The sequence below is a fragment of the Sciurus carolinensis genome, chromosome 5 (genome assembly GCF_902686445.1).
Source record: "Sciurus carolinensis chromosome 5, mSciCar1.2, whole genome shotgun sequence".
NCBI lineage: Eukaryota > Metazoa > Chordata > Mammalia > Rodentia > Sciuridae > Sciurus > Sciurus carolinensis.
In genome coordinates this window covers 151,379,558-151,406,964 of record NC_062217.1, presented here as the reverse complement: position 1 = coordinate 151,406,964, position 27,407 = coordinate 151,379,558, and the positions used below count along the sequence as shown (strand labels likewise).

Here is a 27,407-nt window from a genome sequence, read left to right as displayed (position 1 = left end):
CCCTGATCACTGACCCTTCATCGAACAAGGCACAGTGTTCTAGAGCTCAGATACATGTGACAAGACCTTAGAAAATATTCCCAGTGATTTCAAGCTTAAACTCTCAAGCTAGGCAGGTTTGGCTTTGCCACACACTGTGACTGAGAGCCTGTCCCTCTCGCTCTCATGGGCTCTCACGTCAATCATCTGTAAAATGGAGACAAATGCTAAGTTGACTGAAAACTGAATGGAAAAAAATTAGAATTTAACACAGTGCCCGGCACACGCAGAGTGCTCTGTAAAGAGTCATGATGACATTACTGACGAACTAGCTCCTGGGTCTGGAAGCTTAAAAAAATAAGTACCTTGGGGCTGGGGAGATAGCTCAGCCAGTAGAGTGCTTGCTTTGTAAGCACAAGGCCCTGGGTTCGATCCCCAGCACCCAAAAAAAAAAAAAGTACCTCGAATGTTAAAATCTATAGAAGCAGGAGCTTGGGATTACTGGAATTATTCAGCTATAGTAGTTTCTTCAGAAATATAAATTATAGGCTTCTATCAAAGACCATAATTTATATCACCTGAGGATTCAATCATACACAGGCTCTTCTTGAAGTTCTTCCATAGAGTAACTCTATAAATTGTTTACTGGTTCTCAAAAAAATCACCATTTGCAGCGAGGTGGGTCACATGGGTTACGGAGATCGTCCTCCCTCCCCTCTCACCTCTAGAAGTGGTCGCTCCCGCTTACTGGAGGAGGCAGTGGGAGGCGGGCCATGAAGGAAGCGTGTACAGCCACTGCCTTTGCCATGTTTCCTCTGTGAAGAAACACAAGACTTCAGTTCCTGGGATTGGTCAAGCTCTAGAACAGAGAACTAAGGAACTGCTTTGCATTTCCCTAGGAATCTGATCTCCTTGTACAGAGCGCCACTGAAGCAACTGCCACACATTTGCTTTTGCATCTGTCAGGAAACTGGAATGATAATAAACACAAGTAGCTTACAATACACAATAAATTGAAGGAAATTGGCACAGAGCAGAGAAAGACTCAAAGACCAAGGTAATGAGAAGAGAGAAACCAATGACAGAATGAATTGTGCACAATGACCAAACCAACCCGGACATGTGCAAAGATTTCTAGGTTTAGGATCAGAATTCACTTGAGGTCAATATGGTCTCCTCAGGGGCTGTCATAGATTCATTCAACAACTATTTTTACTATATGCTAAGCAGCACTCTAAACATGAGGCATTAAAACAAACACAAATAAGACTTGTCCTTTCTGCCCAGGAACTAGAAGCTTATTTGGGAAGAAAGACAAGTAAAATCATAGCCTGGTAGACTCTTAACTGACCTCCTTGGAAAAACTTGCTGATTAACTGACATTAACTCCCTGAGGCCCAGGGCACACTGAGCACTCTGGCTTTTAGACTGCTACCTGGCAGTCCTCTAGATTAAGTAGGATGTTTGTTAAGAATTGGTGATTTTTGTTCTTGAACCTATTTATGACATTTGTACTTGCTGTAATCATGTAATTTAAATATGTAATTTATGAAAACAAAGTTATTATTTCTAAGGACACTACAATAAATCCTTGCCAAAGAATCAGTAAAAAGCAAGCTGCTAAAAAACAAATTTACTGAACTAGGAATGGGTGAGAGAATATGATAAGCAAGGAAAAGCCTAGAAGGATTCTGCATTTGGATAGCTTCAGAAATCTTTTGCATTGCTTGTTCCACTTAAAAAAATGACAATTCAATTTTTAAAAAGATTTAGAGAATTTAGAAAAGATATATAAGGAAGTGGTTCATCCACATTGCACACACCACCAATCAGCCAGCCCAGACTCAAAGACAGCCTCTTGGTCCTACATCAGAAGAAAAGCGATACCATTTTCCAGGGTCAGTTTAAATAAATCGACTTAGGCAAAGAACATTAATAGCTGCTAAAACCATTAGGGGCAAGGTCAATGGGGCATGTGGTGCCAAAGTACCATCCTGCATATTACTGCTACTCCTGGGGGAGAAAGCACATCTCCACAGCAGACGACTGACAAGTCACCTCATCAAGTGGTCAACTCTAGCATCATTACTGGGCCTGGTGGTGCAGCCCTGTAATGCCAGCAGCTTCAGGGACTAAAGCAGGAGGCACGCAAGTGAGAGGCCAGACTGAGCAAGTTAGGGAGCCCCCGCCTCCAAATAAGAAATAAAGACGGAGGATGTCGCTCAGGGGTAGAGCGCCCCTAGGTAAAAGCCTTAGTACTGAAAGAAAAAAGAATTACCAAATCTAGGAGATGTGTATGAGGATATTCATTATGTTAATCTTTTGATTTTGTGCATTTTAAAAAATCTTCTAAAGTTCATCAAATGATTGCAAATTTGCTTTATTTCAAAGTATTTAGTTACACACATCACATATGATTTCTGAAGACTATACACTTCCACTAGCTTAGCTGCTTAATGAACTAAGGGCAGGAGAGGAGAGGGCCCAGACAGTGGTTTGCTGATAGATGTGTAACTACTCCTCTTAGAAAAAGCCCTGATTTGTAGCATTTGCCAGTTTTCATGGTGATTCCCAGTTACTAACCTAATGTCACTGAACACAGGACTGGAAGAGACGAGCGGTAGGAGTCAGTTCCAATACACCACAGGGCCCAGATAATAAGAGGGACACTGGCTGACACAGGAGAGGAGAAGATGGTTTTTCAGAAAACAGAGAAAGAAGCAAAGTCATCGGCTGACAAGAGGAGATGAAGGAGAAAGACATGTAAACACAGGGGGGAAAAGAAGTATGATGGTATCCTCCTTAAAGTGCAGGTATGAAGATAAATTATATATAAAACAGTTAACTTTATGACATATGGTTACAATAACTTACCAAGCGCCACCTCCTATTATTTAACTGGATCCATAATCTAAAAGATCTCATCCCATCTCTTTACAAAGTTATTTTGTGGTTGCCTCTAGAGAGGGGAACTGAATGGCTACATAAATCTTCAGACATCCATCTCCTGAAAAAGCTCTGCTCATCATGAAATTCATTTGGAAACATAAGAGGCCCAGAATAGCCAAAGCAATCCTCAGAGAGAAAAGTGAAGCAGGAGGCATCACAATACCAGATCTTAAATTATACTACAGAGCTATAGTAACAAAAACAGCATGGTACTGGCACCAAAACAAATGTGAAGACCAATGATACAGAACAGAAGACAGACAAGAACACACATACCGTTATCTCTTATTAGACAAAGTCACCATAAACGTAATTGGAGAAAAAATAGTTCTCCAACAAATGGAACTGGAAAACTGGAAATCTGTATGTAACAAAATGAAATTAGACCCTATCTCTCACCCTGCACAAAACTCAACTCAAAGTGGATCAAAGACCTAGGGATTAGACCAGAGACCGTGCACCTACTAGAAGAAAAAGTAGGCCCAACTCTCTATCATGTTGGCTTAGGCAATGACTTCCTCAGTAAGACTCCTAAAGCACAAGAAGTAAAATCGAGAATCAAAAAATGGGATGGTATCAAACTAAAAAATTTCTTCAAAGCAAAGGAAACAATCAAGAATGTGAAGAGAAAGCCTATAGAATGGGGGAAAATCTTTGCCACCTGTGCCTCAGATAGAGCATTAATCTCCAGGATATCTAAAGAACTCAAAAAACTTAACACCAAAAACAAACAAATACAAATAACCCAATCAAATAGATTAAGTAACTGAACAGACACTTCACCAAAGAAGAAACACAATGGGTCAACAAATATATGAAAAAATGTTCAACATCACTAACAATTAGAGAAATGCAAATTAAAACTATACTGAAATTTTATCTCACTCCAATCAGAATGGCAATTATCAAGAATACAAGTAACAATAAATGCTGGTGAGGATGCAGGAAAAAGGTACATTCATACATTGCTGGTGGGAATGCAAATTGGTGCACCCACTCTGGAAAGCAGTATGAAGATTCTTCAGAAAACTTGGAATGGAATCACCATTTGACCCAGTTATCCCACTCCTCGGCATATACCCAAAGGACTTAAAAATCAGTATACTCTCTTGACATGGCCACATCAATGTTTATAGCAGCTCAGTTCACAATAGCTAAGCTATGGAACCAACCTAGGTGCCCTTCAACACATGAATGGATAAAGAAAATAATACATATACACAGTGGAGTATTACTCAGTTATAAAGAAGAATGAAATTATAGCATTTGCCAGTAAATGGATGGAACTGGAGACTATCATAAGTGAAATAAGCCAATCCCAGAAAACCAAAGGCTGAGTGCTCTCTGTTATGTGCATGCTGATTCACAAAAGGTGGGGTGTGGGGCTGGGGTTGTGGCTCAGTGGTAGAGCACTTGCCTAACACATGTGAGGCACTGGGTTCCATCCTTAGCATCATGTAAAAAATGAAGTTATAAAAAATAATGTTTAAAAAGAAAGGTGGGGGTTGGGGATGTGGCTCAGTGGTAAAGTATTTGCCTAGCATGCATGAGGCCCTGTGTTCAAATTCCTCAGCACCAAAAAAAAAAAAAAAAGTGGGGTATGTGTGTAACCAGATTAGAGAGGGTGGAGTGGGGGGAAGGGTGGAGGGATTGGAATAGAAAAGTCAGGAGAATGAACTGGACATAACTTTCCTATGTTCATGTAGGAATACATGACCAGTGTAACTCTATACTATGTACAACCACAAGAATGGGAAGTTACACTCCATGTATATGATATGTCAAAATACATTCTACTCTTATGTATAACTAGAAAGAATAAACTAATAAGTATATTGCAAAAAAAAAAAAAAAAAATGAAGAAAAAAAGTTCTGCTCTTCCCTTACCTTAGCCCCCTGACCTGACACCTACCCAGTAATGCCTTTTTCCCTACCATTCCTAACAGAGAGATTTAAAAAAAAATCGACTGCAAAAGAAAAGTTCCCATCAGAGCATTCAGCTGACATGGTAGAAGATGGAGTGTCACAGGTCTACTCCCACGTGGAGAAGTCAGAATCATAGTTGCTTCTGGGCCCATGATGAAATTCTCACGAGGTCTTCAATCAGAATGTCACCTAGCACTTGAAAGTACATTCATTCGGTAATTCTTTACTGGGCACTTTTTATGGATCTCATCCACTTTATTTATCCTTGTATTTCCAAAGCTTCAGACAGCTCCCAACACATGGAAAATGCTCCTTAAATGTTTGTTGAGTGATACTCAAACTCAATGCTCAAAACACAAATTCAGATGAAAATACCCATAGTACAAGTCTACCACATCCAGAACACAAAACTGCTTCTTGCTGCAAAAGAGATCATCTTAAAAACAGAAGGAGAAAAAACATATACATTCATCATGCATTCTTATTCTTAACCTTTTTTTTTTTTTTTTTTTGTGGTGCTGGGGATTGAACCCAGGGCCTTGTGCTTGCCAGGCAGGCACTCTACCAACTGAGCTACATCCCCAGCCCCTTAACCTCTTTTTTGCTGATTAAAAGTTATACATATTCTGACGAGATAGCTACAGTGGGTCCCCAACACAACTTTGGGGGTTACTGAGACAGGTGAATGACAACATCCAACTAACACAGAAGTGTGAGACAAACCTTAGGCAACAGGAGGCAGCCGGGTCTCAGCTGGTGAAGAGAGGCCCATGCTGGCCCGGGCAGGTGCCAGGGAGGAGAGAGATGGCAGATTTCACTGAAGATGTCTCACGATTTCTTTGCCCCCTAGGCTCACCTGCCCAACAGCTCTGGCAGCAGTATGAGGTGGCATGGTGAGCAGGCTGGGGCACAGCAAAAGGCTTGACAAGCAGCTGCAGGGCCCTGGCCTGATCTTCCCTCCCTGCCACCTCAGTCACAGCAGGGGGAAGACAGCCCAGAAAGCTCTTGGAGGCACAAGCCAGGGCCTAGGCAAGCTCAGGAGTGCAGGGATATGATGGCTAATGGCCAGAGGAAAAGGAGCTCAGAAATTCATGAGCTTACCTCAGGGCACACACTGCTAAGCAGAAACACAAACCATCCATGAGGCCCAAACCAAGTTAATGGGACCGTATGGAAAAGAGTCAAGCAAGACTAGTAAATAGCTTCAAAGAGATAAGGGACCATACAGGAAATGGGAAGCAGAAACCACAGTTTTATTTTTTTATTTTAAATTTTTTCTAGATGTTGATAGACCTTTATTTCATTCATTTATAAAATCGAACCCAGTGCCTCACACACGCTAGACAAGCACTCTGCCACCCCACCGAGCCACAACCCCAGTCCACAAAACTACGGTTTTAAATAAGAATCAACTAGAGTTAATGGTATGAAAATTATAAGAGCTGAAATACAGAATCAATGGCTGGGCTGACAGTTGCAGATCAGGTTGAAGAACTATCCTCAAAGACATAGGAAGGAAAATATGGGAAATATGAAGAAACATTAAGAGACAGGAGGACCGGGGCTGGGGTGGAACTCAGTGGTAGAGCATATGGCCCCAAGCCTGGGTTCAAGGTCCAGCACAAAAGAGGTGTGGGAGGACTCCAGAGGAAGTGTCAATAGATCTACATAACAGGAGGCCAGAGGGGAGAGGGGGAGGTATAGGAAGGAAAATTAGTGAGAAGTAACTAAGATTTCCCAGATTTAAAAAGACCTTAGATTATAAAGGTCTTAGAGAAAGTGAACAAGGATAGAAAAGAAAATATTTTTTAACAATCACAAATAATGAAATGAAAGGAAAGGAAAATAACAAGAAAAATTCCAGCCAGGTACCATGGCGTATCCCCATAATCCAGCAACTCAGGAGGCTGAGGCAGGGGGATCGAAAATTCAACAACAGCCTCGGCAACTTGGTGAGGCCCTGTCTCAAAATAAAAAATAAACGTGGCCGAGGAAGTAGCTCAGTGATAAAGTGCTTCTGCACAACCCTGGTTAAATAAGAGCAGTGGAATGGCATTTTCAAAGGTAGAGAGGACAGACCTTCAAACCTAAGGTTTATACACTGTTCAATTACTCAAATGCAAAGGTAAACCAAAGATATTTTAGATACATAAGGCCTCAGAGGGCTTGTCACACAGTCTTTCCTGAAGTATTCTAGCCAGAAAAAATACATATTGTAGAATATACTATAAAAATGGGAAGAGTAAGTAAATAACTTGAGTGTACTTTTAACTAAATAAGGTATAAGACATACAAAGAAGAATCCAGAACTAAATTTCTTTAGAAAATAGGTACTTTTTTTGAGAAGGTGGAAGAGAGAAATAAATATACCCAATATATTGTTTTTGAAAGGGTGGGGAGAATACATACATTTAGAGGTTAAAAAAAAAAATCCATAGGAAAAATAAACATAAGTCTAGATATCCAACTAATGATTGAAGACAACTACCAGAAGAATGAAAACAGACATGTATATAACTTTCAGGAGCTGGGTGTGGTGGTGCATACCAGTAATCCCAGTTACTTGGGAGACCAAGGCAGAAGGACTGCAAGTTTGAGGTCAGTCTTGATGACCTAGTGTGACCCTGTCTCAAAATGAAAAAATAAAAAGGACCTGACACAGTGGCATGCACCTGTAATCCCAGTGTCTCAGAAGGCTGGGGCAGGAGGAAAATTAATTAGTTCAAAGCCAGCCACAGCAACTTAGCTAGGCCCTAAGCAACACAGTGAGATCCATCTCAAAATAAAAAAATAAAAAGGGCTGGGGATGTGGCTCACTGGGTTCAATCCCTGCTACACACACACACACACACACACACACACACACACACACAAAAGGAAAAAGAGCTAGAGATGTATCTCTGTGGCAGAGTGTCCCTGGATTCCATCCCCAGTACCAAAAACAAATAAACAAAACAACCACCTTCCCTAACTGCCACTTTCACCTCCCTAAAACTGAGGGGGCTCACGGAGTCACACATGGTAAGTTGCTCTGCTATCCCTAGGCTCTTTCTCTGTTGGATAATTCTATTACCATACTAAAAAACGGAGCTATCTCCATCTTTAAAGACAGAAAACTCCAGATCCCTTGCCTCATTCCTTTTATAGTTCCTTTTCTCTATATCTCCTTACAGCAAAATCCTAAAAAGGCCCGGGGTGTAGCTCATGGTAGGGTCTTGCCTGGTGCCACTGAGGTTCCACCTCCAGTACTGCAAAAACGAGGGACGCAGGAGCCTTGAAAAGCTGTCCATTCACCACCTCCATCTCCTCCGCTGTCATTTCTCCTCAACACGCTCTAAGCCAGTCCTGCCCATCGACACCACCCTCGTGAAGATCTCCAATGACCTCTCACTTTGCTAAATCCAATCATTAATTCTTAGACCTCATCTTATTCACTCTTTGATTCCTTTCTTGAAACAATGTTCACTTGGCTTCCACCACACTTCCCTGGTTTTTCTCCTTAATGGCCATTCAGTCTCAGTCCTCTCTTCAAGTCCTCTCAGTCACCAAACCTCTGGAAATCAGAGTACTCTTGATCTCCATCCCTGGTTCCCTTCTCTATGTGTGTTCACTTGAGCAATTACTTCAGTTACTCTCAAGGTCTTAAGTGCCTTATCTACTCATGACCTACCTGTGTATCTCCATCCAGATCATTCCTCTGAAATTCACTTTACTACATCCAACTGCCTACTTAACATCTCTGCAGGCTGTCTATCAAGTACAGAAACTTTAAGTTTCTTCTTCTAAGTCTGTCCCTACTTCAGAAGGAAAGCATGCATCAATATTCACCTCGTTGCTCAAGTCTCAAACCTACGTCTCACCCTTAACTTTTCTCCTTTTCTTACAACTCCCACCACTACCCTCTTGATCCAAGTCACCCTGAATTACAACAGCTGAGCTTACTCTTGCTCACCACAATAAACTCTGCAAAATAACCAAAGAAACCTTTTTTTTTTTTTTTTTTTTAATAAAGGTAACTAAGACTTTGTCATTTTCTTGCTCAAAACCCTCCAATAACTCATTACAGCTAAAGTTAAAAACAAACCCCAGGGGGAATGGCTCAGTGGTAGAGTGCTTACTTAGCATGACATAGGTCCTGTGTTCAAACCCCCAGCACTGCAAACAAACAAAACAAAATAAGCAAGAAGTACCCTCACTACCACCTGTAAGGCTGTACTGGTCCCTGCCGACCTTTATGGCTTCCACCATTCCTGGCCTGGCTAACTTTTCTTCATTCAATTCTTGCTGTTTCTCTAATGAGTCAAATGTATTTCTAAGGGTCTTTTCTTTTCCTGCTCCCACTTCTGGATCACGGTTCCTGATTTTTATGTCACTTGCTCCCTGACTTCATTCAGACTTCTGCTCAAATGCCACCTCCTCGAGAGGCCTTCACTGACCTTCCAAGAAGGGCAGCGGGCCTCTGTCATTATGCCCTCTTGCTGTGCCATATACATCACTTAACAGCAGCCAATGTTGTATTTCATGCTGTTTATTTGCTTAGTTTGTCCCCTACTTAGATACAGAATCTATGAGGGCAGGCACATGGTCTTATTCACTGCTGTACCTTCCATGCCTAGAACATTGTCTGGCACATAGTAAGCGCCTCATCGATATTTTTCAGGTGAATACTGACTGACAGCCTTGGTCTCAGATCTTTATGCATCGGTCCACTCCATGCTAATGATCCATCCTTCTCTACCCGGCTAAAATACACTCAGACAAGAACAAAAGAGGCATGACAAAATGTTTCAAACACACAGTCTAGAAGAAAACATTGATGTACATATCCCCAGCTTAAGGAATAAGATATTAAAAACATAGTTGAGACCTATTGATCGATACCCACTCCGCTGCGGAAAGTCAATATCTGGATTGACAAAAATCCTTTAAATAACTTTTAAATAAAAAATCTTTTAAATTTTCTTTTAAATAACTCATTTTAAAAAAAATCAGTAAATCAGAAAACTACATGACAAAATACTGTAAGTACACTGGTATTCCAGAGGGAGGAAACGAAGTCAGCAATCAAGAAGTGGCAGAAAGCAGCAGAGACCTGGTGGGTTCACACAGTGACACCAAAAGGAGGTGGCCACGGGCATGGGTCAGGTACTGTTAGGAATCCAACTAGATTTCCTATTGAACTCCTGATTCCAGTAGGTTGTCAAGGAGACAGAGAATGATCGCAAATGATGCCTGGCTGCAGGATCAGCGTCTAATTAAATTAGGATCCAAATACATCATAGAAAGTTTGGATGACACTATAATCAGCTTGGCACGGCGCATATGTCAACGCTGGCAAGCTAATGTTGCAAATGACAGAGCAGAAACAGCTTGTGGTTCAAAAAAAAATGTGGGCAGTAGTTAGAAAATCTTTTCAATCAGATATTTTTAAAGGACTTACTAAAGAGTTAAACTGCAAACACCATGACCCATAAAAGAGATCTTCTGGCACTTTGCTGCTAAAAAGCAGTATTGGAAATCCAACAGAACAATCTGCTCTATGCAGTTAACCTAATGCACCTAACAGTACCCTAATACTATCCTACCACAAAAGTAACTGGCTCCATGAAGAGCTGGTTCTAGTATTGAGCGGTGGGGATAAAAAGTCAAGATGGAGCTAGAACATCTTGTTTTTGCCAAAAAGTCTAAAAGGGGCCTGTTCAATGGCCAAATGGTAATTTGACCATTAATTCTGTGAAAATCCAGGCTTTTTTTTTTTGGTACTGGGGGTTGAACCCAGGTGTGCTTAACCCTGAGTCACATCCCCAGTCCTTTTTATATTTCAGAGACAGGGTCTTACTAAGTAGCTTATCGCCTTGCTAAGTTGCTGAGGCTGGCTTTGAACTTGAAATCCTCCTGTCTCAGGCACCTGAGCCGCTGGAATCATAGGCGTGAGCCACCATGCCCAGCTCATGCTTCGTAATGGTACTGAAAAGGTAGGAAATCTTATGAGCTCCAGGGGTGTGGGGAAGAGGGCAAACAGAAGTTAAAATCTTGCCAGGCTCCACACACAGAACCTTGAGCCTTGATCTGGGGTCTTTTGGTCATTCATCTACCCAGAGGGGCACTGCCTGGCTAGATCTGGTTCTGGGCATGGGATTCTGGAGTATAGGAGTTTCCATATTTGTAAAGTGTCATATTAGTCAACCCATGAGTATTGGGCAAAGTTCTATCAGTTCAAATCGGACAGTGAAGATGCACTCTGGGTAGGGTCTACAGAATCCTGCCACCTCTAAAATAGGTAAAAGACTGTGGTCAAAAATTGGGTGAGCACACAATACAAAAAGGGACAGGCTTGGACGATCCTATTACTATGAAGGGCTTAGTTCAATACAACAAGCCCTGGCAGTCATTGGCCCAGTCTTAAATCTCCAACCAAAACTCTACAGAAAGTTTGAAAGAGTTATTGCCTACCTTGGTTGGGCAAATAAAATTGTAACTTCTGAATCTTTCTTTAAATGGTAGGGGTAGTGGGTCTAAATACACAGGTGTACTAATGATCTGAGTAACCATTAAGCTCATTAGCATATGCTTCTTTTTAATGTTTAAAATTCTTGGGAGGCTATTTGACTTATTAAAGTTATGCATTTCACTTACTAGAAGTTTAACGATCTTGAGGATATTGGATATAGTAAATTTCCAAGTATGGTTTGAAATGTTGAGGAATCAACATTTACAACATACACAATCAAGTTTGTATATGGTATTTAATAAGAGTTTCACCTTTCAGATTTGCAAGCATTGGAATGTCAAAGAACAAGCAAACATGCACTTTTAACATTAAACACACAAATAACAATTTTCCAGTGGATTTTTAAGTTGCATTTCAGGTCTAAAGAAAAAGTAGGTTTTTAAAATTATAACTTTAGTGAGATAAACTCTAAAGTATAAATAACTTGGGGCAGCCTGGCATAGTGGAATCAGAGAGCTTAGAATCAAATTCCCACCTAGCTATTTGTTGGCAAGTTACTTGAATTTTTATGCCTCTGGATATTCATCTAGAAAATGAATATTATCTGCACCAAAGTCCTTCTGAGGATTCATTCAGCTAATGTACAAAAAGAACTCTACTTGGGAGGCGGAGGCAGGAAGATTGCAAGCTCAAGTCCAGCCTAGACCATGTAAGACCATGTAAGAAAAGAGAAAAAGAAAAAAGAGGGAAAGAAATACAAAACACTAAGCCAAATTACTGAGCAAATTACAAGTGCTTTAATAGTTGGCTGTAATTAACATCACTATTATCATCAGTGGTATAATCTGTCAACGCTGAACTGCTTGAGGGCAAGGAAAATATTTCATTGTCTCTATATTTCCAAAGTTAAGTACATTGCTTGCTACCCAATATCTATGCAGTAAATGCTTCCCGAATTTAACGAACTACACTAAACTTCTAGCTAGTAGTTTACAGGTTTCAAGTTGTAATACAAAAAGGGAACCAACAAGATAGATGACAGGAGCAAAGAAAAGGAACCAATGGGGGGTGGGGAAAGAACCCAAAATTTTATAGTTGAAGAATACTTTTTCTTAGAACAGCTTCCACTTATTGAGTTTCTTAAGGTCCAAATTGCATTAAGGGAATGTCTGTTGGGATTGGATGGTAATAGCTGATCTAAATCTTGACCCTTGATCTGGAATTACACAGATTTAATACAGAATTTGAGATTTCCCCCATAAATTTAATCTAGCCCAGTTTACCAGAATTAATTACTCAAACTTTTTCCAATCACCAAAACTTGTTTCTGAATTGAAGCACAACACAGCCTTAACTCATTCACTACAAGCGCCCTTTTTATTTTCCATTGCTCTTGCAATTTTCCAGCAGTTTAGTCCCATCTGGGTTAATTACAGTCCTCCAGATGGAAACTTTCCCTGGTAGGGTGTTCCATTCACAGCCATTTGGAAAGCACTGCTTGCGTCAGACTCCGCTTTCTGGTTGGATAAAGGGGGCTGTTACTCCATCCCCAGTTTTCCTCGGAGTCCTGCAGTCACACCTCACCGAGTGCACCTGGTACATACCTTCTAATAATGACCTTTTGAAACAAAATGCTTTATCTAGCCCACCAGGTTAGCAGATTTATTTACCTTTCTTCTGAATACAGATTAAGTCCATGCAGGCTCCTCCAACAACAGACCACCAATGACTGTAGTAAGGGTAATAATAATGCACAAGTATTGAACATAAGACACTGTACAGCTCACTTAATTATTCCAAAAATCTCATGAAGAAGAGGCTATTATTTATCCCCTCAGGCACACAAGGCAAACGCTCTACCATACAGCCACATCCCAGCCCTATTAATCCTACTTTATAAATTGTAAAATTAGGATGTTAAAAGGTAACTAACATTTCCTGGGTTTCCAGCCTCCCTTCCTTCAATGGGCTCTTGCGGATTAACCAATTTCTTCTTACAGAATAGGGCCCTAAGAACTACTATCCTGAGCTGGGATTGTGGCTCAGTGATAAAGTGCTTGCCTAGCACGTGTGAGGCACTGGGTTTGATCCTCAGCGCCACATATAAATAAATAAAATAAAGGTATTGTGTCCATCTACAACTAAAAAAAAAAAAATTAAAAATCAAAAAAATTTTTAAAAGAACTATTATTCTTATTTTATAAAGGTTAAGAAATCAGGATACAGATCAGACTGTTTGCCTAGCATACATGAGGTCCTGGGATCCATCCCAGCAGCCCTCCACCGTCTAAGATTATACAACTAAGAAGTAAATAAAACTATCCAATACTCATTAGGTCAACTTACTGTGCTATGCGAGCTATGCTATGGTTCTGGGGTATAAATCCACAGCTATAAGCACGCCAGGCAAGCACTCTACCACTGAGCTACAGCCCCAGTTCTTTTTCAAAACTTGAGACAAGGTCTCACTAAATTACCCAGGCTGGCCTCCAATTTACAATCCTCTAGCCTCAGACTCTCGAGTAGTTGGGACGACAGGTGTGTGGCACCATGTCTGGCATACAATATAATGCAGTTTTTCACAGAAGTCCCCTTCCATTCTCAGCTAGGGAAATCTGCCTGAAAAGGCTCTATTTCACATTGTACTTCTTGTTTTATGTTTGAAGAAAGATGAGGAAGGAAAGAGAAGAAAGGAAAGGCGATGGCAAACTTTCTCTCCAAAGGATCTTTACCTCTTCTCTAAACAAACTGTACCAGACTGGTTAGAGTCACAATAAACTAGGATTAAGTGCTGAATCCCTTCCAGAACATTCTTCAGTGCTTGCAGATCTTGAATAAATGGTTTAGCTTCCAGGTAAATAATTTCAACCTGTATTTTGCAATTCAAATAGGTTTTTTATTTTGGGGTTTTTTAAAAAGTTTTTTTAGCTGTTGATGGACCTTTATTTAAATTTATTTATTTACATGTGGTTCTGAGAATCAAACCCAGTGCCTCACACATGCTAGACAAATGCTCTACCACTGACCTACAGCCCAAGTCCCTTGGGTTGTTTTTTGTTTTTTTTTTAAATGGAAGTGTTAAGTTATCTTTTTCTTTTTTGGTTCTGGGGATTGAACCCAGGGGTACATAACCACTGAACCACATCCCCAGCCTTTTTTAAAGACAGTTGCTTAAAGTCTCACTAAACTGCTGAGGCTTGCTTTAAAATTTCGGTCCTCATTTCTCAGCCTCCCAAGTCGCTGGGATTATAGGCCTGCGCCTCTACACCTGGCTCTCTCTCTTGAAACCCACTTCTAACAGGTTATTCTATAACATGTATCACACAATACTCTATCGAGTATTGTTTTATTGTTTTATGTTTTGTTTTTTGCTTTTGAGATGGTCGTGCTAAATTGCCCAGGCTGACCTCAAGTCACCCTCCTGCCTCAGTCTCTCAAGTGGCTGGGACCACATGTGCCATCACCACACCCTGCTCTCAGCTCAGTTTTGATTGACGAATTTGGACTCATCTTTAGCAACTCTCACTCTACAATTCTTAACTGGTAGAAATTATTTCCAAATTTCTAAGTAGTATCCAATGCAGTTCTACTCACTCTAAATAAATTCAGTTATACCAGATTACTTCTTTATAACGGTATCACTAGCTGGGTTGTTTCTGGTTTGTTGGCTCTGTATTTTTTTTTTTTTTTTAATGAGTCTGAGTTTAAAATGCAAATTTTGAGGAATATTCATGAATTTAGAAATTACCCTCAAGTTCTAGTAGTAAACATCTCCAACAACTAGAAAGTTGTATTATTGAAGACTCCTGATCTAAAATATATACTACACATTGTAATTTCATCTCATACAAGAAGGTCGTGTTTACAGCTTAAATGTTATGAAATTACATTTAAGTAATAAAGTCCTAATCATGTAAATTAGCACCTTTAATTCAGGAAGTGACTGGCATGAAATTTGTCAAGCAAATATTTTTTTTGATATAATATTTGGAGAGTATAAAGAAATGGACTATGGATCTGATGGAGAAAATTTAAAATAAATTAAAAAGGTCTGTTTAAGAATTTGATACATATTTTACCAAATGGTCTTCTAGAAAGAGTACAAGGCAAGATCAATTTTTTCTCAAATTTCACCACTGGATTTTCTCAATCTTCACATTTTACTTCATTAAATAAAATGTGAAGTATTGTTCTGTTGCCAGATCTTTACTACCATAGAGATTTAACATAGTTTCATGTTAATTGACTACCAGTATTTCTTTTGTTTATATCCTTTTTTTTAAACTATTATTTATGATTTTAAGTTTTTTTAACTTAAAAGCTTTGTAAATTAAAGATTTTGTGTCATTTGTCTTGAAAATATTTATCCCAATCTGTAATTGCCTTTTAACATAGTTTATAGGTTGCAGCCAAATCTGTCAATCTTTTTCTTCATGAATTATGAATTTTTTGTAATCTTCCCTTCCCCTTGGAGAAAAAATTATGTATTCTCCTACAACTGTTCCATCTAGATTTTGTTCAGAAGAGGCCACCTGTTTTGAGTGTCCCAAATATCCCTGAATTCTAAAATTTCAAGATATGTTGATCATACATGTTCTTCAAGATGACATACCTTGCAAAATAGTATTAAATAAACATAAGGTCATATTACAACAAGTGAAATGAAAAAATTGGGGAAGATAAACTTTGAAGTGTATAAAGAAATCTATTACAGATCTGATGGAGAACACTTAAAATAGATGAAAAATAACAATAGTTATTGTCTGTTGGTAGTAGTATTGAAATGAATTTCATTTTCTTATGTTTAACATTCTGTCTTAAAAATTTTTAACATACTAAGCCTATATTACTTTTTCCATGAAGAAGGGAGTTTTTTTGTTTTGTTTTTTTGGGTTTCTGTTTGTTTGTTTGTTTTTTCTTTTTTTTTTTTTTGGTACCAGGTATTGAGCCCAGAGGCACTTAACCACAGATCCACATCCCAGCCCTTTTTGTGTTTTATTTTGAGTTGCTCAGGGCCTTGATAAGCTGCTGAGGCTGGCTTTGAACTCTATCTTCCTGCCTCAGCCTCCTGAGTCACTGGGATTAGAGATGTGCGCCACCACACCCAGTTTAGAAGGGAGTTCTGGTTAAATGTTGTATGATGTTTTGATCTAGGACAGACTACACACACACACACACACACACACACACACACACACACACACAGTAGCACCATAGGATTATAATGGAGCTAAAATATTTCCATTGTCTGGTGATGCTGCACCTCTCTGACGCAGTGCCATGTGTTACATTTGTGATGATGTTGTGTAAACTAACCTCCAGCTCTGCCAGTCATATAAAAGTATAGCACATCTAAGTACGTACAGTACGTACCACTTGATAATGATAATAAATGGACTGAGTTATTGCCGTAAGTAAGTACTTACTATAGTATACCTTTTTCCCATTAGGGTATGCTCCAACTTATGAAAAAAAATTCACTGCAGAGCAGCAGGCCCCGCTACTCCAGCAGCAGCCTCGCACAGCTAACCGTGCCTCTTGCACCTAGAGGCAATGCTGAGTGGCTGACCTACAGCCTCAAGCTCTGTGCGGGTACACTCCCACGTTCGGTGATAAAACCTCCCCAGGACGCATTTCTAAGAATGAATCCCTGATGTTAAGTGTCTCATGATTATCTTTCATTTTAGAAAAAAAAAAAAAAAAAAGTAATAGTGACATAGTGTTTTAACAGGGGCTGTGTATCCTTTAAATTTTAGTGCCTATCCCAGTGCGTGACACATGGGAGAACTAGAAACATTTATACATACTAAGAAAGGTATGTGTCAAAGAGCACTTCATCTTTGCTTAATAGAGCATCTTATAGTCATTAGCAAAATAAAATTAGTTATTTTAAGAAAAGCTATGTTATGAAATCGGGCAACAATTAAATGAAAAGCTATGTGTGTGGTACAAGTTAGAAAAATAAAATTCAAAAAGTAACTTGTAAATGCTTTGTTATTGGTTAATCTTTTGCATAGGTAATACTTTTACAATGTATGAAGTTTTTAAAGTACAAAAAGATAAATTCTTCCCCCAAATATCACTATTGAAATGTTTTAAATTGTTTTAACCAAGGTAATATGTACATGATTAAAATTCCCCTACTTATCCTTTCCAATGTGTTTTGACTTCTTTTAGCAGTTTCTTTTGTAATTATTTCTATCTCTCTAGTGTTTCTACCATTATTTCCTTTTTGATATTTTGTGAGATTTTAATAAAATAACTTTGGGTTTAGGGCTGGGAAGATAGTTCAGTTGGGAGAGTGCTTGCAAGCACAAGGCCCTGGGTTCGATCCCCAGTACTGCAAAAAATAATAACAACAACAACTTTGGGTTTAGAGTGCAGCTCAGTTGTAGAGTGCTTGCCTAGTAAGTGTGAGGCCTTAGATTTGATCCCTAACAGTGCAAAAAAAAAAAAAAAAAAAAAAAAAAAAAATTAAAAATAACTTGTTAGGCTGGGGTTGTGGCACAGTGGTAAAGCACTTGCCTAGCATGTGTGAGGCACTGGATTCAATTCTCAGCACCACATAAAATAAAATAAAAGTCCATTAACAACTAAAAAAATTTACATATATATTTTAGTTGTAGTTGGACACAGTACCTTTATTCACTTTTTATGTGGTGCTGAGAATTGAACCCAGTGTCTCACACATGCTAGGCAAGCGCTCTACCACTGAGCCACACTCCCAGTCCAAAAAATATTTTTTAACGTAACTTATATTAGCAAAGTTCAATGAGATCTTTGAATTTATGTCTCTGTTAACTATAAAAAATAAAATCCAAAGTTGTCTCCAATTTGCCTGTGACAGTCACAAATCCAGACTGATTCAGGTGTATCTGTACTGTTGACAAATACTTCAAGCTAAGCAACCGTCAACAGTGTCATCATTGGTGAACAGCTCCCAACTACCACCATCCCCTGCTTTATTCTGCTTAGACACAATCTGAGGACTTTGGCTCACTACAGGTCATTTTCAACACATCACCACTCTGTTCCTTCATTCTCCCAAATATACTTATTACTAGGGAACGCTGGTTACCTTGGCTAATCACACCTTTATTTTCTTTTCCATCAACCATAGATGGTATTCTTTTACTTGCTACTTTGTGACACAAGGATGTTAACACTAGAAAAGTAAGAGTGTTAACATCCTTTTCTAGAAGAGCAGGTCTCTTCTCCTTCCGCTGACCTTCTGAAATCTCAGTCTGCCCTTGTGTACAACGGTTAAGGACGCCACGTCTGCTGACTGCCTCACTTGCCATGTATGGATAAATGGTAACTTATCTGATTAAATCCCAAATGAATGGATATGTTATAATGGATAGATATTATCAATTTTCACCCTCATAAGCAATGCTGAAATAAATATTCTTACATACACCTTGAAAACTGGTAGTTTTTTTCCTTTAAATTCTTAGAAGTGGAATTTTCTTGGTGAGCTACTTTGTTAAAGTCAAACTACCTTGCAAAAATATTTTAGTAGTATGAGGGTATGTAAAGTGCTTTTAAAGACTAGTTTTAAAAAATTATTGGAAAAATTATCCCTGAACTTTCAAACTTTCTTTCATGCTTTTTCCCAAAATTAATTTTATTGAGAGGCCTGGCTCTCATTAAGTACAACAGAGCAGGACTGGAGTTGTAGCTCGTGGCAGAGCGTTTGTCTAGCATGTGTGAGGCACTGGGTTCAATCCTCAGCACTACATATAAATAAACAAAATAAAATTTTTAAAAAAGTACAACAGAGCAAAATATATTCATTTACACATACATGTGCATTTGAACAATTCCTTTATTCTATTACACTCTGAAAACAAAACCTGCAGAAATTAAAATGTTTGGGTACGTTTATAAATTTATAAGCTAGTAGTTTTTGATAGTTTATACAAAAAAGTCATCAAACTAATAACATAAATTGCAATTATAATTCTGATGTAAGGTATAACAAGATTATGAATGCCAGTGGTGTCATTAGGAAACTTTTGAATGAATCACATACATCTCTAAATTTCACAATTGAGCAGTTAAAAAAAAAAAAAATCAAACACCCAATGAGACTATGCACCCGTTTTGAGCTTAAGAAAGCACACAGACACACATTCCTGTTGGCAAGAATAATTTTTCTTTAAACAGTGTCTCTAAAATCTATTGAGCAATACTTTTCTAGTAAAAATCTTATTTTAAAAAAAGGGGTGGGGGAGGAAAGAGACTGGGTCTCTCTCTGTTGCCCTGGTTGCCTCTCAACCTGGATTCAAGTGATCCTCTTGCTTCAGCCTTCTGAGTAGCTGGCAATGTTTGAAAGCTCAAATGAAACAAGTAGATACCTCATAACTAATACACACACACACACACACACACACACACACACACACACACATCAAAAGAAATAAAATAGCCCTTTATCTACGAAATACGCTAAATCTGTAACTAAAAACCATCCCTCAAGGACAACTCTAGGTCTAGAGAGATTCACTAGTGAACTCTTTCAGATAGGCAAGAAATAGGAACCATCTTATATAAACTCTTCGAGACAGCATAGTGAGGATACTACCCATGCATTTTATCTAACAAAAATATAATAAAGAACAGTATATACCAATTGATTTCACTAATGCAGATATAAAAATTCTTAAAGTATTAGCTAATTTGGGGGGAGGGGTCCCAACTAAATTAAACTTATTCCAAGAACATAGGGTTGGTTTAACATTTAAGAATTAATCCATGTAATTCAAGTCAACAGAAGAAATGCAAAAAGTTACATAATTGCTTCAAAATAAGGACAGCTAGCATTTGACAAGATGCAATGCCTAGCCATGATTTCAACAAAAACAAAAACCCTCTTAGCAAATTTAGGAATCAAAGGAATCTTTTTTAGTCTGATGAAGGGTATCTACACAAAATCTAAAGAAACATCACACACAGAAAATCTTCCCCCTGCAATGGGAAATCAGACAAGGAGACTGCATCGCTTTGTTCAGCATTATACTGGAGATCCTAAGCAGCACATTTACACAAGAAAAAGAAAGAACACAGTATAAAGTTTGGAAAGGAAAGAAAGAAAACTGGTTATTTGCATATGAAATGATTGTGTTCACAAAAATCCAAAGAATCTATATATAAACCATGACACTTAGTGAATTTACCAACACTGCTTGATTAAAAGTTAATAATAGAGGAACTATATTTCTATACATCAGCCCCCAAAATTAAATAGAAATTTTAGAATAAAATCTTTGATAATAACATTCACAAATCAAATACTTAAAAATAAACTAGCACTGGCACAGTGGCCCATGCCTGTAATCCCAGTGAGTAGGGAGGATAGCAGGAGGCCAGCCAGGGCAATTCAGCAAGACGCTGTCTCAAAAAAATAATAATAAATAAAGGTCAGGAGATGTGGCTCAGTGGTAGAGTACCCCTGGATTCCCCCAGGTCCATCCCCTCCACCACCAAAAGGGAAAAAAGGCAAAATAAAACCTCTACGCAGTTTGTGCACAATGAATCAAAATGCAATCTGTAAGAATTTAAAAAATAATACATTTTTAAAAAAAAACTTCTACACAGAAAATTAAATGGTACTGGGGCTGGGGTTGTGGCTCAGTGATAAAACGCTTGCCTAGCATGCGTGAAGCCCTGGGTTCGATCCTCAGCACCACATAAAAATAAAATAAAGGTATGTGTCCACCTACAATTAAAAAATATATAAAAAAAGGAAAATTAAATGGTACCACTGGAATAAATCATAGAGCACCTCAAAAATGGAGAACCATATACTATCATGTTCAGAAATTCGAATAATGTAAAAATATCAATTCTTCTTCAAATTGATCTATAGATTCAATACAACCCAAATACAAATTCCAGCAGGTTTTTTTGTGTAGAAACTTTCACTAATAAAATTTAGATAAAAACATAAAGGCCCAAGAAGAGCCAAGAATCTTGAAGAAATACAAAGTTTGAAAGAAACAGATATTCATACACAAAGGAATTTCATATGCTGCTGGAAGGAATGTAAATTGACAATTACTTTGGAAAACAGGTATTGTTTATGAAAATCAAAACACAAGCAAATCCTGTGACCCTGCTACTTTAAGCATGATGCATGACCAGCACACCTTACATCCCCTGGAGCTTTTTGGACACTCAGATGTTCAGTCTCCACCTGGGACTATGGAAGCAGCCTTCTGATGAGACCTTCAGGTGACTGATGTGCACTGCACATTTCAAGAAGCACTGCTCTATGACCTAGAGATTCCACTCTCACTGGAACATGCCCATCAGAACTGTATCCAGAGGTCCACCAAAGGCACGCACAAGAATGTTCACAGTGACACCATTTGCCGCAGCAGCCAAAAACTAACCAGATGTTCTGTGATAGAAAGCATAAACTGTGGGCCAGGTGCAAAGGCACACACCTGTAATCCCAGTGACTCAGGAAGCTGAGGAAGGAGGATCACAAGTTCAAAGCCAGCCTTAGCAACTAAGTGAGACCCTGTCTCAAAATAAAAAGGACTGGGGATGTAGCTCAGTGGTAAATCAAACCCCGGTGTTCAATTCCCAGTACTGCAAAAGAAAAAAGAAGTAAGAGTCTGGTATAATCACACAATGGAGTACTATTCAGGCATAAGAATGGGCTCTCTAACTGCAACTCACAAATAAAATGCTGAGTGCAAAAAGAAACCAGACCAAAAGGAATATATCTTGTATGTTTTCACTTATAAAGCACAAAAGCAGGGAAAACTAAGAGGTGCTGAAGTCAGGGCAGGACTTACCTGTAGGGGATATATTGGCCAGGAGGGAGTAACGCTACTGCTTCTTTTTTTATTTATTCTTTTTTTTTTTTTCAAGTGATTGATGTACCTTTATTTTATTTATTTATTTTTATGTGGTGCAGAGACTCAAACCCAGTGCTTCAAACATGCTAGGCAAGTGCTCTGAGCCACAACTGCAGCCCACACTCTCGCTTCTGGACATGTGCAGTCATACCGGTGAGAAAACCCATTCACCGCCTGCTTCTTGTGTATTCTTCTGTACAGGTTATACTTCAATTAAAAAGCTCATTTTATCAGGGCCCTGGGTTCAATCCCCAGCACCGCAAAAAAAATAAATAAATAAATAAATAAAAAGCTCATTTTAAAAAGCACTGGAAGGAAATATATCAAAGTCCTAAAAACAATTATCTCTGAGGAAAATTAATGACTTATTTTCTTTACTCTTCTGAGTTTTTCATTTCATATTTTCTATCACAACAAACTCTTATAAAATATTTTACATTATTTTCGTTGAAGAAGACTGGTAGATTTCCCCAAATGGTAACCTCCCAAGATTCAGGGAAACCTCTGAATGAGACTGGGAAACCATTCAAAATATAAAATGTCTATATTACCTAAATTTGTGTTGCCCAGACTGGTCTCCAAGACTCCTCCAGCCTCAGTCTTCTGAGTACCTGAAATAAAGATGCACCACCACACCCAGCTTGTTTGAATTCTTAAAGCTAACTTATGATACCTATGTACAAGACAAAATTTCTTCTATGAATTACCATGTTTTCTAGTAGCTGAAAAATTTCTAAAGAGTTTGACCTCAGATATAACAATAGAGACAACACAAAATTTCAATGCCTCAAGTTGATTTCAGTAGTCTTGAAAAAAAATTTAACTGGTAATACATATTACTTTTTATTGCTAAATTATACATATTTTTTCCTGTCAATATTTTTAGATCTACTTTATCCCTTTCTAAAAGCAGCTTTAGATATAATTCACATGCCACACATTTCACTCATTTAAAGTATACACTGCAACATTTCTTATTGTATTCACAGATTAGATAGTGGTGATGGTTATACAATTGTAGAACTTTTTCATCACCTTGAAAAAAATTTGGTACCAATGAGCAATCACTCCCATTTCCCCCAACTCTTCCCCTAGGCAGGCACTAATTCACTTTTTTCTATAAATTTGCCTATTCTGGACAGTTCACATAAATGGAATAATACAATATACTGTAGTCTTTCATGACTGACTTCTCACTTAGCAAATTTTGAAGATTTATTTGCTGTAGCATGTATCAGTATTTCATTTCATTTCTTTTTTGTTGTTGTTGCTTAATAGACCATAGCACAAGTGCACTACCTTATTTATCCAATTGTCAGCTGATGGACATTTGGGTTTTTCCCATTCGGGGCTATTGTGAACAATGCTGCCATGATCATCTGTGTACAAGTTCTCATGTGCACGTGTTCTCATTTCTCTCGGTAGACATCTAGGAGTGGAAGTGCTGGGCAACTTCCCGTTTGTATGGCAACTTCCTGTTCAACACTCTGGGCAGCTACCACTGTTGTTCAGAGCGACCACAACACTACACCTCACCTCTAGCAGTACATAGGGATCCCAGTTGCCCCACATCCTTGACAACACTCGTCATCTGTCTTTTTTGTTACAACTATCCCACTGGGTATGACTTGGTATCTCACTATAGTTTTGATCTGCATTTTCCTAATGGCTAATGATGTTGAGCATCTTTTAATATGCTCAAAAGTTCTTATTCAAGATTGCTTTGGCTATCCTGGGCCCCTCCCATTTCCATATGGATTTTACGATCAATTTACCAATTTTGGGGTGGGGAACAGCTGGAATTTTGATAAGGCTGGTTTAAAATGTGCAGACCAACTTGGGGAGTGCTGTCACCTTAACATCAGCTCTTCAGATTCGTGGACTTATGAAGGCATGAACGTCAGACATGTGTTTATGGAGATCTTCCTTTCAACAATGTTTTATATTTCACAGAAAACAAGTTTTGCAAATCTTTTGTTAAACTTGTTCCTGAGTATTTCAATCTATCATAAATGAAACTTTTCTTAATTCCATTGTGAGACTGTTCATTGGAAATGTATAAAAATACAAGTGATTTTTGTATATTGCTCTTAGACCCTACTATCCTGCTGAACTTATTTACTAATCCTAATAGTTTTGTTGTTTATTTTTTGGTACCAGGGATTGAACCAGGTGGCGGGTTGGGGTGGGAGGGCTTAGCCACTGAGAAACACCCCTGGTCGTTTTTGTATTTTATTTAGAGAGAGGGTCTTGCTGAGTTGCTTAGGGCCTCGATAAGTTGCTGAGGCTGGCTCTGAACTTATAATCCTCCTGCCTCGGCCTCCCAAGCCACTGGGATTACAGGCATGTGCCATCACTCCTGGCCTCTAATAATTTTATAGTGGCTCCTTTAGCATCTTCAATGTACAGGATCATTGTCATTTGCAAGTAGAGATCATCTTTACTTCTTCCTTTCTAACCTGGGTGTTCACCTGCCTTCCCCCTTTTTAAGGCCTTTATTATTCATTGTTACAATCATGCTGATAACTGTAAAGACCATCTTGCCTACAGGAATGTTAGTGTTTTTCAAGTTCCTTAGATTTAGCATTTATACACGAGGAATCTGTAATCAGATAGTTGTCAGAAAAGACATTATAGTGTAGTACTTACATGGAGTTGCAGTTGATGGCTAAGCAAAAAAAAAAAAAAAGTAGAAAATAATTTTCTTTAAAAGTATTCAGTAGCCTGTCAATTATACACGGATGTCATTGGTCAGGTCATTCTAATTTCCTTCGCCCAGAGGAAAGCCCAGAGGGGGCCTCCCAGTTGTAGATGGAGATAGAACTGCTTGGCAAATATAAGAAGTGAGCATTCACTGAGCACCACCCTGCTGCGTGAAATCACAGCTGCATTAAGAGTAAGAATATCACAAGTGAAGTCTCCATATAACTATGGGATTAATCCTTTTTAAAATTTTTTTAAATTTGTTTTAATTAGTTACACATGATAGTAGAATGCACTTTTTAAAAAAAACTTTATTTTATTTATTTTTATGTGGTGCTGAGGATTGAACCCAGTGCCTCACAGTGCTCTACCACTAAGCCACAACCCCAGCCCTAGAATGTACTTTGATACATCATATATAATGGAGTATAATTTCTCATTCTTCTGGTTATACATGATGTAGAATCCCACCAGTCGTATAGTTACATACGTACACAGGGTAATAACATCTGACATTTTACTATCCTTCTTATCCCCACACCCCCTTCCCCTCCTTTCAATCCCCTCTACCCAATCTAAAATGTCTCTATTCTTCCCTAGCCACCCCACCAGTACTACGATGGAAGAAATGAGAGAGAGAGATTAATCCTTTTTACAAACCAGTATTCAAGAACCTCTGAGCAACCTGTCTCAAAATAAAAATAAATAAATAAAAAGGACGGGGACTCAGCTCAGTGGTAGAGCACCTGCCTAGCATGTGCAAGGTCCTGACTCAATCCCCAGTACCACAAAAATAAAGAAAAATAAGAGAGGCAGCAGCAGCAGTAGCTACGTGATTATATCAATAAATGCAGAAAAAGCATTTGACAAAATCCCAAAACTCCTGGTTAAAAAAACTTGAACTGAATTTGCTCAACTTCGTAAAGGGTAGCTACAAAAAAAAAAAAAAAAAAAAAAAAAAAAGTAACAACAAACATTAAACTTCATAGGACAGGCTGGATGTGTTCCCTCTGAGATTGGGAATAGGGAGGTTTGCTCTTGCCACTCTTCAACAGTCCACTGAAAATCCTACAGTTTAGCAAAGGAAGATAAAATAAATAAACAGTATAAAATTAGAAAGGAGACAACAACTGTCCCTATTCCTGACAACACAATCTATAGAAAATCCCTATTTATTAACAAAACAACTAGAAAGAAATCACCGTTGGGGGGCGTTGAGACCACTAAGGGATAGCAAAAGGGAGTTGTTCAGGCTGATGATGGTCCCATATCCTGATCCTGGGAGTGGGTCAACAAATCTGTTAAAACTCCCAGTATAACAAGTGAAATCAATTTTACTGTGTTAATAAAAAATTACATTTCTTCTTCAACATAACATGATTCAATCATACTATCCTACAGAGGTCAGTGCACCGAAGTGCATTCTAAAACCTTAAGTCAATGGACTATCATCTTTCCACAGTCTCTGCCCCATACACACTGGATATAACCATGTCTAATAAACTAATAAAAGTGTTATGGTAAATTAAGTGGTTGCAAGCTCTGGATGTCTACTTCTGATAACATGGTCTACGTGACCTGAAAACCTCCTTTAAAATGCCACATTAAATAAAACTTTATTTTTTAAAGGCAAATTTGGGTTAGCAGGGAAGAGAAAACCTCAGGTACCAGAAAAGCAGAGAGAACTAAAGAACTAAAGAACTTCCTGAGCTGGGATGGTGGGCAGACCCTGTGCTCACAGTCTAGGGGACAGAGTTGTAAAAACCTGACATTGATAAGAAAGGAGAGTGTGGGAAAGGGGAGCTGGCATTTGAAATCCTATCTTCCTCACAGGGTGTCTGCTCTGCACTTTGGAGGCTGAAAGGTTAAAAAAAACTACATTTAGTGCAGGCCATATAGTGCGCCTTGTAGAGTGCCTGCCTCTCATGCTGGAGGCCCGGGTTCCAGTCCCAAGCACTGTGGGATTGTGGAAATAACAAACAAACGAAAAAAAACTACATTTCCCAGAATCTCTTGTGGCTAGGGTATCTGGTATGATTAGTTTCCTCCAATGACACGCACAGCATGAATATGGCAAGAAAAACTGAAGACCAGCTTTTAGCACTTTGGCATATAGGCAGAACAAACTGAGAATCTATTTCAACCCTTCCAGCAATTGTGCAAAGCTCTCCTGCTTCCAGTACCTAAACTCTGCAACTCACAACTCATTTAAAGTGGGGACTAGGAACTAATATTTCTCTGTAAAGTCAGAACCATCAAAGGGATATAAATTTAAGAAAGAGTAGACAACAAAGAATCTACCCACTATGCAAAGTGAGATGCTAAGATTCTGCGGAGGTTCTGGGACCAAAGAGAAAAAAGTTTACCCTAGGAAAAAAATTGTTTTCTTTGAGGAGGGTCTTGCTGTATTGCCCAAGCTGGCCAGAACTCCTGGGTTCACACCATCCTCCGGTCTCAGCTCCCGCATAGCTGAGAATACAGGTGCACACCACTGCTCCCAGTTGCACAAAAAATTCTAATGACAGGCC

At 38.7% G+C, this 27,407-nt stretch overlaps 1 protein-coding gene and 1 non-coding gene across 5 annotated transcripts in view; both read right to left on the bottom strand.

Annotated features, from left to right (window-relative positions):
- The window catches only part of Cnnm2 (cyclin and CBS domain divalent metal cation transport mediator 2), a 142,232-nt gene that overhangs the window by 59,138 nt on the left and 55,687 nt on the right, over positions 1-27,407 (bottom strand). The gene's annotated exons all lie outside the window — the stretch shown is intronic.
- Positions 5,365-5,438, bottom strand: Trnaa-ggc (transfer RNA alanine (anticodon GGC)). The gene has a single exon. It is a non-coding gene; the product is annotated as a tRNA-Ala (tRNA).